Genomic DNA, 13511 nt, shown 5'->3' with positions numbered 1-13511 from the left:
CAGCAAGACTGGCGGGCAAGTGTGCCTTGGGCCAGAGAGGAGTTCAACCACAAGGGGGGGTAGCTTTTCCATACAGCACACTCCACAGAGCCGGCTGCTAGCTGCTCAGCTTCATCAGACCCAGAGGAATGCCACCAAGTCCCAGAAAATAAAAGGCTGGCTCACCTCCAGCGGCTGCAGGAGAAGCCAAGTCATTAGGAAACAAGTTGCTTTTCTCTTCATATTTAGGGAAAGATACTTGTTTTGTGTTTTCTTGGGAAACCAAATTTTATAACCCCTCTTCTTTCTAAGTTTCCAAATAGCAGTCAGTATTATCTAAAAAGAACTTTTGAAAGGTCCTTTCCTCAGCACCTGCCCCAATAGAGACGATGAGCTGAGAAGTCCCAATAGGGCTTTTTGCCTCTGGAACGGCCTTTGGGGGCTGCCTCATGACCCCCACTGGCACAGATGTCCTGAGGGGACCCCCTATCCCGAAGAGCCCTTGCCGGCTACCAGGGGGCTGCCGGTCAGGAGCAAAGCCTAGAACCCAGAACCCACCCCCACCATTAGGTATTTTCCAGATGCTACAGTTTTATACCACTTGAAATTCCTAATCCAGAAATGGCTCCAGAGCCACTGGTCCAACAATCCCTGCTTACTGACTTATAAAAGTAAGGTGACAGGCACATGCCTGCCCCAGAGCTATATAGCCCTGCAACCTCCAGGGCCCACTGGTCATCATGGGACCGCCGCAGCCAGAGAATTCCCAGTCACCCTGAAGCCTGCATTTCCATAGTGATAAACTCCCAAGCACACAGAGGCTCTCAAGGCCCAGAGGAAGCAGCAACCGTGGGCCCCAGTGAGGGCTCATGACCTGCCCTGTCACCGCTCTGAAGAAAAAAGCCTCTCCTGCCCGAGCCTGGCCAACCAGCACAGCTCAGCATCCCCAGGACCTTATCAGGGGACTGTGCGCAATCTGGTGACAGGGCTATGGTGTCCCCCCTCATGCAGACCTCCTACACAGGACACTGCGCTTCCAAGCCTCACAAGCAGCCAGGCCGCCACCTCAATGGGGCCCACAATGACAGAGAGAAACCAGACATGCCATCTCAGTCCTGGATGGTCCCAAGGACAATGACTGATCGAAAATTACTTTGGGAGGAGGAGCAAGAGGACTAGGAGACCTAAATATCATCGGGTCCAGGAGTTCAGCTAGTTATCAAAACCATTCTGAACACCTACAAACTCAAGAGGAGATTGAAGAGAAGAAGAGCAGCAATTCTAGGAACAGAAAATCAACCACTTTTCAGAAGGTAGGCCCTACAGAGTGGTGAATCCGAAGCTACGGGAAGATAGACCACAGCGCGAGGGACTGGCTCCCAGCCAGCGGTGGAGCAGTGGAGCACAAAATTGAATTTTTAGAAGTCTGCTCCACTGAGGAACGTAGCTCCAGAGGCTAAGCTGAGGGTTGAGCCCTCACGGGAACAGTGTGGTCTCAGGACCCACGGGGTCACAGAAAGACCAGGGGTGTCTGAGTGTGGCAGAGTCCCCAGGTATCAGAGCGGGGAAGCGGGCTACAGAGACAGAGCTGAGGAGTGAGCTCTCAGCTTGGGGTTACCTTAAACCATAATCCAAGGCACAGTCAGGCCACTACTCTTCAAGCAGGGACCCCACAAGTGGCAGATCCGGAGAGACCCCCTCCTTCCTCCTCCAGGAGGAACAGCACGGGAGTGTACGGCAGGAATCTGCTGGGTTTGGAGGCTCCAGATGGGGTTGTGTGCCAGAGATAGAAACGCTCGGTCACAGGTTGCGGAGTGAGGCCTGAGACCAGGAGATGGGAGTGATTGAGCGCTTTTCCCCGAGGGTTGCACTGAAGAGTAGGGGCTCTGAGCTCTCAGCTCCTCCCGGCCGGAGATTGGGAAGCCGCCATCTTTTTATTCCTGTCTTCCAGAGCTCTACGGAAGAGTTCCGGGAACAAAAGCTCCCAAGAGCGAACCGAGAGGATTACTTAGCCTGGCCCTGGTAAGGGCAGGGCAATTCTGCCTCGGGCAAAGACATTTGAGAATCACTGCAACAGGCCCCTCTCGCAGAAAATCAGCAAGAACATCCAGCCAAGACCAAGCTCACAGATCAAGGACAACAGGGGAATTCCAGAGGAGGGGGAAAGCAAAGCATGGAAATCATGGCTTTCTCCCATGATTCTTTAGTCTTGCAAAGTTAATTAAACTTTTTAATCTTATTTTTTTTCTTATTTTAATTTTTTAACTTTTCACTTTTCTCTTTTAACGTTTTTTAAGTAGTTTATCTCACAACAATACCTTTCTGGAAAAAAATCATTTGAAACCATCATTATTATAGTCATATTTATCCTTCACTGTATCTAACTTTATTTCTTATATACCTCTTATATATGACTGATCGAAAATTACTTTTGGGGGGAGGAGCAAGAGGGACTAGGAGACCTAAATACCTAATACTTAAATATCTAATACCTAAAAAAACCCTATAAGGTTTTTTTCTTCTTAAAAATTTGGATACAATTTCTTCTAATAGATCAAAATATACCCAAATCTAGCACAGGGCTTTGTTCTAGAGTCTCCAGCCTAGGCAAATTCTCTCCACTTTCTTTTTCTTTCTTTTTCCAAACCAACTTATCTTACCAATTCCTTTTTTTAGAATTTATTTTTAACTTTCATCTTTACAGTCATATTCCATCCTTCATCATGGTTTATCCTTATTTTTGTATATATTGGTTTTCCTTTAAAATTTGGGAGGTAGTTCCTCTAAGAGACCAAAATATACCCAAAATCAAGTGGTTGGCTCTGTTCTATTCAAGAGTCTAATATATATATATGTACACATATATATATATATATTTTTAATATTTTAATTTCCCTGGGTGGCTCAGTGGGTTAATCCTCTGCCTTTGGCTTGGGTCATGATCTCAGTGTCCTGGGATCAAACCCTGCATTGATTGGGCTCTCTGCTCAGCAGGGAGCCTGCTTCCCCCACCCCACCTCTGCCTGCTTTTCTGCCTACTTGTGATCTCTGTCAGATAAAATCTTTAAAAAAAATTTTTAACTTCTCTTTACCCCCTTTTTTCTCCCCCCAGTTGGAGTCTCTTCTGATTTGGTTAGCATACATTTTCCTGGGGTCTTTGCCACCCTTTTATTCTCTCCTTCATATATTCTTATCTGGATAAAATGACAACGTGGACAAACTCACCACAAAAAAAAAAAAAAAAAAAAAAAAAAAAGAACAAGCAGTACCAAAGGCTAGGGACCTAATCAATACAGACATTGGTAATATGTCAGATCTAGAGTTCAGAATGACGATTCTCAAGGTTCTAGCCGGGCTTGAAAAAGGCATGGGAGATATTAGAGAAACCCTCACTGGAGAGATAAGAGCCCTTTCTGGAGAAATAAAAGAACTAAAATCTGACCAAGTTGAAATCAAAAAAGCTATTAAGGAGGTGCAATAAAAAATGGAGGCTCTTACTGCCAGGATAAATGAGGCAGAAGAGAGAATTAGTGATATAGAAGACCAAATGATGGAGAATAAGAAGCTGAGCAGAAGAGAGACAACAAAACTACTGGACCACAAGGGGAGAATTCGAGAGATAAATGATACCATAAGATGAAACAATATTAGAATAATTGGGATTCCAGAAGAAGGAGAAAGAGGGGCGGGGGGCAGAAGGTATATCGGAGAGAATAATAGTAGAGAATTTCCCGAATATGGCAAAGGGAACAACATCAAAATCCAGGAAGCACAGAGACCCCCACCTCTCAAAATCAATAAAAATAGGTCCACACCCCATCATCTAATAGTAAAACTTACAAGTCTTAGTGACAAAGAGAAAATACTGAAAGCAGCCTGGGACAAGAGGTCTGTAACATACAATGGTAAAAATATTAGATTGGCAGCAGACTTATCCACAGAGACCTGGCAGGCCAGCAAGAACTGGCATGATATATTCAGAGCACTAAATGAGAAAAACATGCAGCCAAGAATACTACATCCAGGTAGACTATCATTGAAAATAGAAGGAGAGATCAAAAGCTTCCAGGACAAACAAAAACTAAAAGAATTTGCAAACACCAAACCAGCCCTATAGGAAATATTGAAAGGAGTCCTCTAAGCAAAGAGAGAGCCCAAAAGTAACAGACCAGGAAGGAATAGAGAATAGACAATGTGCAGTAACAGTCACCTTACAGGCAACACAATGGCACTAAATTCCTATCTTTCAATAGTTGCCCTGAACGCAAATGGGCTAAATGCTCCAATCAAAAGACACGGTATTAGAATGGATAAAAAAACAAAACCCATCAATATGCTGTCTACAAGAAACTCATTTTAGACCCAAAGACACCTCCAGATGTAAAGTGAGGGGGTGGAAAACAATTTACCATGCTAATGGACATCAAAAGAAAGGTGGGGTGGCAATCCTTATATCAGATCAATTAGATTTTAAGCCAAAGACTATCATAAGAGATGAGGAAGGACACTATACCATACCATACTTAAACATCTGTCTGACAAGAAGATCTAACAATTTAAAATATCTATTCCCCTAACATGGGAGCAGCCAACTATATAAACCAATTAATAACAAAATCAAAGAAACACATCAACAATAATGCAATAATAGTAGGGGACTTTAATACCCCCCTCACAGAAATGGACAGATCATCCAAGCAAAAGATCAGCAAGGAAATAAAAGCTTTAAATGACACACTGGACCAGATGAACATCACAGATGTATTCAGAACATTCCATCCAAAGCAACAGAATACACATTCTTCCCTAGTGCACATGGAACATTCTTCATAATAGATCACATCCTGGGTCACAAATCAGGTCTCAACTGGTACCAAAAGACTGGGATCATTCCCTGCATATTTTTAGACCACGATGCTGTGAAGCTAGAAGTCAACCACAAGAGGAAAGTTGGAGAGAACTCGTACATGGAAGCTAAAGAGCAACCTACTAAAGAATGAATGGGTTTAATCAGGAAATCAAAGAAGAATTTAAGAAATTCATAGAAACAAATGAAAATGAAAACACAACTGTTCAAAATCTGTGGGACACAGCAAAGGCAGTCCTGGGAGGAAAGTTTATACCAATACAAGCCTTTCTCAAGTAACAAGAAAGGTCTCAGTACACGACTTAACCCTACAGCTAAAGGAGCTGGAGAAAGAACAGCAAAGAGAGGCTAAACCCAGCAGGAGAAGAGAAATCATAAAGATCAGAGCAGAAATCAATGATATTGAAACGAAACAAACAGTAGAACAAATCAACGAAACTAGGAGCTGGTTCTCTGAAAGAATTAATAAGATTGATAAGCCCCTGGCCAGATATATCAAAAAGAAAAGAGAAAGGACCCAAATAAATAAAATCATGAATAAAAGAGGAAAGATCACAACCAACCAAAAAAATACAAACAATTATAAGAACATATTATGAGCAACTAGACGCCATCAAATTTGACAATCTGGAAGAAATGGATTCATTCTTAGAGATGTATAAACTACCAAAACTGAACCAGGAAGAAATAGAAAACCTGAACAGATCCATAACCAGTAAGGAGATTGAAGCAGTCATCCAAAATCTCCCAACAAACAAGAGTCCCAGGGCCAGACGGCTTCCCAGGGGAAGTCTACCAAACATTTAAAGAAGGATTAATACCTATTCTCCCAAAACTGTTCCGAAAAATAGAAATGGAAGGAAAACTTCCAAACTCATTTTATGAGGCCAGCATTACCTCAATCCCAAAACCAGACAAAGACCCCATCAGAAAAGAAAATTACAGACCAACATCCTTGATGAACACAGATGCGAAAATTCTCACCAAAATACTAGCTAATAGGATCCAACAGTACATTAAAAGGATTATTCACCAGGACCACGTGGGATTTATTCCCAGGCTGCAAGCCTGGTCAACATCTGCAAATCAATAAATGTGATATAATACATTAATAAAAGAAAGGACAAGAACCATATGATATTCTCAAGAGATGCTGAAAAAGCATTTGACATAGTATAGCACCCTTTTTTGATCAAAACTCTTCACACTGTGGGATGGGGGTACATACCTCAATATCAACAATGCCTAAAGGGTACATACCTCAATATCAACAAAGCCATCAATGAAAAACCCACAGCGAATATCATTCTCATTGGGGAAAAACTGAGAGCCACAGCAACTTCTTCCTTTCTCCTATGGTCAAGAACACGACAGGGATGTCCACTATCACCACTGCTATTCAACATACTACTATAAGTTCTAGCCTCAGCAATCAGACAACTAAAAGAAATTATAGGCATCCAAATCAGAAGAATTCAAAGTCTGACTCTTTGCAGATGATAGTTTATGTGAAAAACCCAAAAGTCTCTACTCCAAAACTGCTAGAACTTATACAGGAATTCAGTAAAGTGTCAGGATATAAACTCAGTTCACAGAAATCAGTTGCATTTCTATACACCAACAGCAAGACAGAAGAAAGAGAAATTAAGGAGTCGATCCCAATTACAATTGCACCCAAAACCATAAGATACCTAGGAATAAACCTAACCAAAGAGGCAAAAATTTGTACTCAGAAAACTGTAAAGTACTCATGAAAGAAATGGAGGAAGACACAAAGAAATGGAAAAATGTTCCATGCTCATGGATTGGAAGAACAAATACTGTGAAAATGTCTATGCTACCTAAAGCAACCTACACGTTTAATGCAATCCCTATCAAAATACCATTTATTGCTTTCAAAGAAATGGAACAAATAATCCTAAAATTCATATGGAACCAGAAAAGACCTTGAATAGCCAGAGGAATGTTGAAAAAGAAAGCCAAAGATGGTGGTATCACAATTCCAGACTTCAAGCTCTATTACAAAGCTGTCATCATCAAGACAGTACCATAGTGGCACAAAAACAGACACATAGATCAAGGGAACAGAATAGAGAGCCCAGAAATAGACCCTCAACTCCATGGTCAACTAATCTTTGACAAAGTAGGAAAGAATATCCAATGGAAAAAAGACTCTCTTCAACAAATGGTGTTGGGAAAATTGAACAGCCACACGCAAAACAATGAAACTGGACCATTTCCTTACACCACACACAAAAATAGACTCAAAATGGATGAAAGACCTCAATGTGAGACAGGAATCCATCAAAATCCTTGAAGAGAACACAGGCAGCAACCTCTTTGACCTCAGCCACAGCGACTTCTTCCTAGAAAACATCACCAAAGGCAAGGAAAACAAGGACAAAAACGAACTATTGGGACGTCATCAAGATCAAAAGCCTTTGCACAGCAAAGGAAACAGTCAACAAAACTAAAAGACAACTGACAGAATGGGAGGAGATATTTGCAAATGACATATCAGAGAAAGGGCTAGCATCCAAAATCTATAAAGAACTTATCAAACTCAACACCCAAAGAACAAATAATCCAATCAAGAAATGGGCAGAAGACATGAACAGACCTTTCTGCAAAGAAGACATCCAAATAGCCAATAGACACATGAAAAAGTGCTCTATGTCACTCTGCATCAGGGAAATACAAATCAAAACCACAGTGAGATACCACCTCACACCAGTCAGAATGGCTAAAATTAAAAAGTCAGAAGACAATAGATGATGGCGAGGATGTGGAGAAAGGGGAACCCTCCTACACTGTTGGTGGGAATGCAAGCTGGTGCAGCCACTCTGGAAAACAGCAAGGAGGTTCCTCAGAAGGTTGAAAATAGAGCTACCCTACGACCCAGAAATTGCACTACTGGGTATTTACTATAAAGATACAAATGTAGTGATCCGAAGGGGCACGTGCACCTGAATGTTTATAGCAGCAATATCCACAATAGCCAAACTATGGAAAGAACCTAGATGTCCATCAATAGATGAATGGATAAAGAAGATGTGGTATATATATGCAATGGAATACTATGCAGCCACCAAAAGAAATGAAACCTTGCCATGTGCAATGACGTGGATGGAACTAGAGGGATTTATGCGAGCCAAGAAAGCCAATCAGACAATTATCATATGACCTCTCTGATATGAGGAATTTGAGAGGCAGGGCGGGGGTACAGGGAGTAGGGAGGGAAAAAATGAGACAAGATGGGACTGGGGAGGGAGACCAACCATAAGAGATGCTTTGTCGCAGGAAACAAACTTAGGGTTGCTGGTGGGTGGGGGGGGAGGAATAGGGTGACTGGATTATGGGCATTGGGGAGGGTATGTGCTAAACAGTAAGCACTGTGATTGTGTAAGACTGATGAATCATAGACCTGTAGCCCTGAAGCAAATAATATGCTGTATGTTATTTAAAAAAAAAAAAAAGAAAAAAAAAAGAAAATTACTTTTTAAAAAATAGATGTTCTCATGGCCTAAAGGGTACTAGATAGATTTTTCAAATTTAAATCGAAACAGAAAACTTAATAAATCCCACCCATACCACTGCTTTCCCTACCAGAGCTCAAAGCCATTAAACATTAATGTGGAAAAGAAATGGGAAAAAAAAATACTGTCAGCTGAAATGGATAGCAGAGCTTGGGAGGTGGACTGTGGAATTTCTTCTGTTGCATATGTCCCAAATCTGACCGAACTGGGGAATTCAAGTGCCTTCTGGTCAGGCCCTGCAAAGACAGAAGCTCCCATGTCTGGAACCAATCTTGGCAAGACTGAGAACTGGTCAGTTCTCAGTCTTGCCAATGAGTGGATGAGAACCATCCACCACATGCCAGCTTGGGGCTGGGTGTTTCCTCGGGAGACAGGCAGGGTCCCCTCTCCTCACAAAGCTCATGGAACCACCAGGGACAGCAGTTTGTCCCAGTTTCCTCATAGGAATGCCTGTTCTAGAAACCCCTCCTGCTAACTGGCTGGAACTGAGTCCACAGTATGCTTCATGCCCCCTAGACATGAACTGCCCAGTCTAGACATGGACTGAGGATCAACACACACAGAAGCCACTGCTGCTACCCTAAACCAGCAGCTCTCCTTCCCCTGTGTGCAAACATTCACACCACACACGTTTTCTGTGTGCCAGGGCTCAGGAAGGAGTTCTAGAGAAGATGAAGCCTGGTCTCACCCCTGGCAGCTCCCACCGAGGCCTGGTCCTCCCCATGTGATACGCACCCCATTCTTCCACGTGCCTACCCTTTGGTGGTTCTTTGGTCACAGCATACTCCTGTCCCTCTATAAAGCGTCTGGCAGAAGATCTCCCTAGACACATCCAACCGATCATGGCAGATCCAAAAACCAGAGACTTCACTCTCTAGCCTTGCGGTTCTCAACCTTGCTAGTACCCTGGGATCTCCTGGGGAACTCTTCGAAGTGCTCGTGCCCAGCTTCTACCCCAGACCCATTCCATCAGAGCCCCTGGGGCCCACAAGTCACTGTATTGTTTGGTTTTTTAACTCAGCAGGTGACTCCAGGGTGCCACCAGGGCTGAGGAACACTGCATTAGCCTTTCATGGTATTCAACTTGCAGCACAAGAGCTTCTGGGGGCTGCAGCTCTCTGGAACCGGGGGCGGAGGGTAGATGGGAACATTCCTCCCACAGGGATTTCCATAGCCAAACAGGTCCAGTGTTCCTTATGGGCTATAACCTGCTTAGTAGGAAACTATCTTTTATTTCTTCTACAACTCCAAGGCCAAGGCTCTGTCATTAAGACTCAAGCTCCTTTTGACGGTTCTAAGGATCGAAAAGCTTCTCACCAAACTCTGTTAGACTCAAAGCCATCTGAAGGTGGGCTGCTCTGATTTCTCCGCATAGTACCATAGTCCTGGTCAGAATGAAAGATTAACAAGCACCAGTGGAGACCAGGCCCTTTGCTTCCTTCCCTCTCACCCCAGGTACAAAGGTCTCACTTGTTCAGCATGCCATTCTGCAGTCGTCTTGTTTAAGATAATCAGGAAAAATATCATTTAACCCACTCCTGGGCTTAGGTACAGAATGGTCAAAAAGAAGAGGAATAAAAGCATGCTTCCTCCAGTATCCTGGAGCTCAGCTCTGAAATCCTCCCCAGAAACTCAGGAAATCTGGGCAAGAAGTTGACTTCAAGACTCAAATTTCTCCCGAATGGGGCGGCAAGTTTAATGGAAAACCCTCCAAATCATTCCTCCTCCTCAACCCTCACTTCTTTCAGCAATGGCACTGGAGAAGTCCATCCTTGCTGGAATTTTGCTCTTAAAAATTCCCTAAGGCACCACATAAACGAAGGCCCAGAAGCTTGAGTAAAATCTTTCAGGATGAATGCTGCTCTGTCTACAGCTGAAACAACAGATCCTTTTAGCACAGATCCTTGAGTTACTATGCTCGGTTTTTGTTTTTTTAAGTAAGCTCTAGGCCCAACGTGGGGCTTGAACTCACGACCCCAAATCAAGAGTCGCATGCTCTATTGAGCCAGCCGGGAACCCCACCACGGCTGGGTTTTAAGTATTGATTGGCTACATAACTCCAAAATACAATGGGGAAAGTTCTGGAATGCTGCAGTGAGAACTGACAACACACAATGTCTATCTACCACTCAGTCGTGGGATGAGGAGCTCCAACGGCCTTAAATAAGCAGCAGAGGGCTGAGACTCCAGCCTCTCCAAGGACAGGACAACAGCTCCTCTAGAGACAATTTGCTACATCACCCTCTTAGCATTCTACACAGACCCCCAAACTGCCCTGGTGTAACTTCTTATGACTTGTCAAATGCTATCAACTTCATTTCCTCAGTAGATAGAGGTTGGATCACAGCAGGGAGTACATGGTCTAATTTACTCTAGGCCAAACACCCATCAGGATGGCTCTGGACCTGTAAGCACCAGGAGGAGGATAGGGATGATCAGAGGAATCTAGGCAGAGGCAGGTGGGCAGGTGGGCAGCTGAGCCCCAACTCCACCCCTAGCTTCATCTCCCCCATGCTATAAGACTTCAAGGGATCAAGCCAAATCCTGTCTCTGGTTGCCCTTCTTCTTTTGCATGGGATTCTTCTCTCTAGAAGGAGAACTTCTGACTTCAATCAACACCTTCTTCATTAAGTGGTCCCAGCTTCCCAAGTAAGGGTAGCCCTTCCTCTCATGTGACTGCTCAGATATGTTCCGAATATTTCTAATTTCTCTCATATATGCATTCATATATGCTAACTACTTAGGATTTGAATCCTGACTCTACCACATGTGACCATTATGAAACCTGGACAGGCTGCTTAACCACTTCAAGCTTCAGTTTCTTCATTTGTAGAACAGGGATCATCGTATCTACCTCACAGAGGTGCAGTGATTATTATAGGACTTAATGTATGGAAGCACTTGCACAATAAGGGACACAAAATGTTCAATACATGATACATCTTATGATTATTAAAATGTAAGATCCTCCACAAACTCCGCTCATCAACTCTTTCCTGGGTTCAGGTAGCTTCAGCAGGAGATGGCAGTGTAGGGCACCGAGACAGGATGTTGCCCTTGGTGAGCTGCGTCCAGTGTGGGAAGTCTAGATGTCCTCTGTAGGTAAGAAGAGAGAGTGGCTGGGCAAAATCACAGAGAAATATAACCTGGATCAGGTGAGCAAGGGAAGACAGGAGGAACAAAGAGCAGGCTAGACAGATGGAAAAGTACCAGTGCCCTGAGGGACGGAAAGGCTGGGTATGTGGATGGGAACTCCAGGGAGCTTGGTGTGGCAGAGCAGAGTGGCAGGGAATGATGTAGGCAGTAGGCACAGACAGGGTAAGAGAGCACTTTGTGTGCTCCAAAAAGATATCTGTGATTTTATTTATGTGTTTGCTTTAAGTAGGGTCCACACCCAGCATGGAGCCCAGTGTGGGGCCTGAAGTGATGACGCTGAGATCAAGACCTAAGCCGAAAACAAGAATCGGACACTTAACCGACTGAGCCACCCAGTCCCCTATTTTTTTAAATTTGATTTTATTATTATTTTTAGACGATGATGAGCTACTGGGAGATCCTTCAGAATGGGGACTGTGGTCTGGATGGCATGCCAGTCAAGGTTTAACAACTGGCTCTCTGAAAAATGCAGAAATATCCACACCAAAGTTGACTGTAAACACTACTGATTAAAAAGGTCAGTAAACTATGACCTAGGGACTTTGTAAATATATTTTTACCTGGTTTTATAACTGATTTTATCATACCATAGCCTGACTCATTTATTTCCAGATCGTGATTGGGTGATGGCTGCTTTCCTGCACAGCGGCAGAGTAGGGTAGTTGTGACAGAGACTACAGGGCCTAAAATACATTCCATCTGATCCTGTAAGAGAAAAATTTGCCAACTTGACATAAAAGATGGGGCAGCAATTCCTAATACTAAAACATACAATATTCTTACCATAAATTCTATACAGCTGATTGTCACCAAATGCTTTGTTGACTTTTCCTGATCTCTGGTATGAGTAGCCTAGCGTTGGTTTCAACTGATGAATGAGTGGAGTTTCAACACGAATAGGAGTTGACATTTTCACTTACTGTAAGCAGTAAGATGAAAGCCCTGTAACAGATGCATAAGAACTCCACTCATTTGTTAATGATGTGAACTTCTTTGCTGAACATGTAATAGTTCTGAATGCTGGAGGAGTGTTTAATTTTTCTGCTATTCACAATGAAACTCCTACAAACTGGATGTGCATTTAAATTTAATCTGTATTATTACATTTTCTCCACCACTGTTTTTTAAGTCTAGAATATTATTTGTCCTGGGAATTTTTAGGTTTAAGAAGGTGACATAGAAGATTCCAGGACTTACCTTCTCTCAGAGACACACTAAATCTGCGACCACATATGAAACAATCACCTCTGAAAGAAATCCAGAAATGAGCTGAACACCTATATATCAGGCAAACGAGGAGGGAAAACCCTACAGCAAAGTGGGTAGGAAAAGCTGAGAAAGAATCCTGCCATAAGCCCCGCCCAGTGGATCAATAGTCAGGAGGAAAACTCCTTTTCCTGCTTATCTCTGTGGAGTGAAGGGGCTGAACCCCAAATCTGGGACCCCATCTTTTAAGACTTCCACCTGAGAGATGGACACACAAAAGATCTAGTTTCATAAGCCAATGGGGCCTGCATCCTTGAGACGCACAAGGCTAGAGAGAACAAAGTTCTTTTTTTTTTAAGATTTTATTTATTCAACAGAGAGAGAGATCACAAGTAGGCAGAGAGAGAGGAGGAAGCAGGCTTCCCATTGTGCAGAGAGCCCGATGTGAGGCTCAATCCCAGGACCCCAAGATCAGGACCTGAGCCGAAGGCAGAGGCTTAACCCACTGAGCCACCCAGGCGCCTCAGAATTAATAGTTCTTAAAGGGCTCATGCGGACTCATGGTGGCTATCATCCAGGGCCCAGAGCATAGAGAGCAAACTAAAAGCACCCAACCTCTCTGGGAAAGAGGCCTATTTGCTTATCTTAAAAGCTTTAGCTTGAGGGGCAGGCTTCTCTTATTTATTTTAATTTATTTATTTAGATTTTATTCATTTGAGAGAGGACAAGAGAAACATGAAGAGGGGAGGGAGAAGCAGACTCTCCAC

At 43.3% G+C, this 13511-nt stretch overlaps 1 protein-coding gene across 5 annotated transcripts in view; it reads right to left on the bottom strand.

Moving 5' to 3' along the window:
* The window catches only part of PDE8B (phosphodiesterase 8B), a 284085-nt gene that overhangs the window by 70727 nt on the left and 199847 nt on the right, over positions 1–13511 (bottom strand). The gene's annotated exons all lie outside the window — the stretch shown is intronic.

The sequence above is a fragment of the Lutra lutra genome, chromosome 5 (genome assembly GCF_902655055.1).
Source record: "Lutra lutra chromosome 5, mLutLut1.2, whole genome shotgun sequence".
Taxonomy (NCBI): Eukaryota; Metazoa; Chordata; class Mammalia; order Carnivora; family Mustelidae; genus Lutra; species Lutra lutra.
The sequence above is the reverse complement of the archived record's forward strand: the minus strand, read 5'-3'. Positions and strand labels throughout refer to the sequence as shown.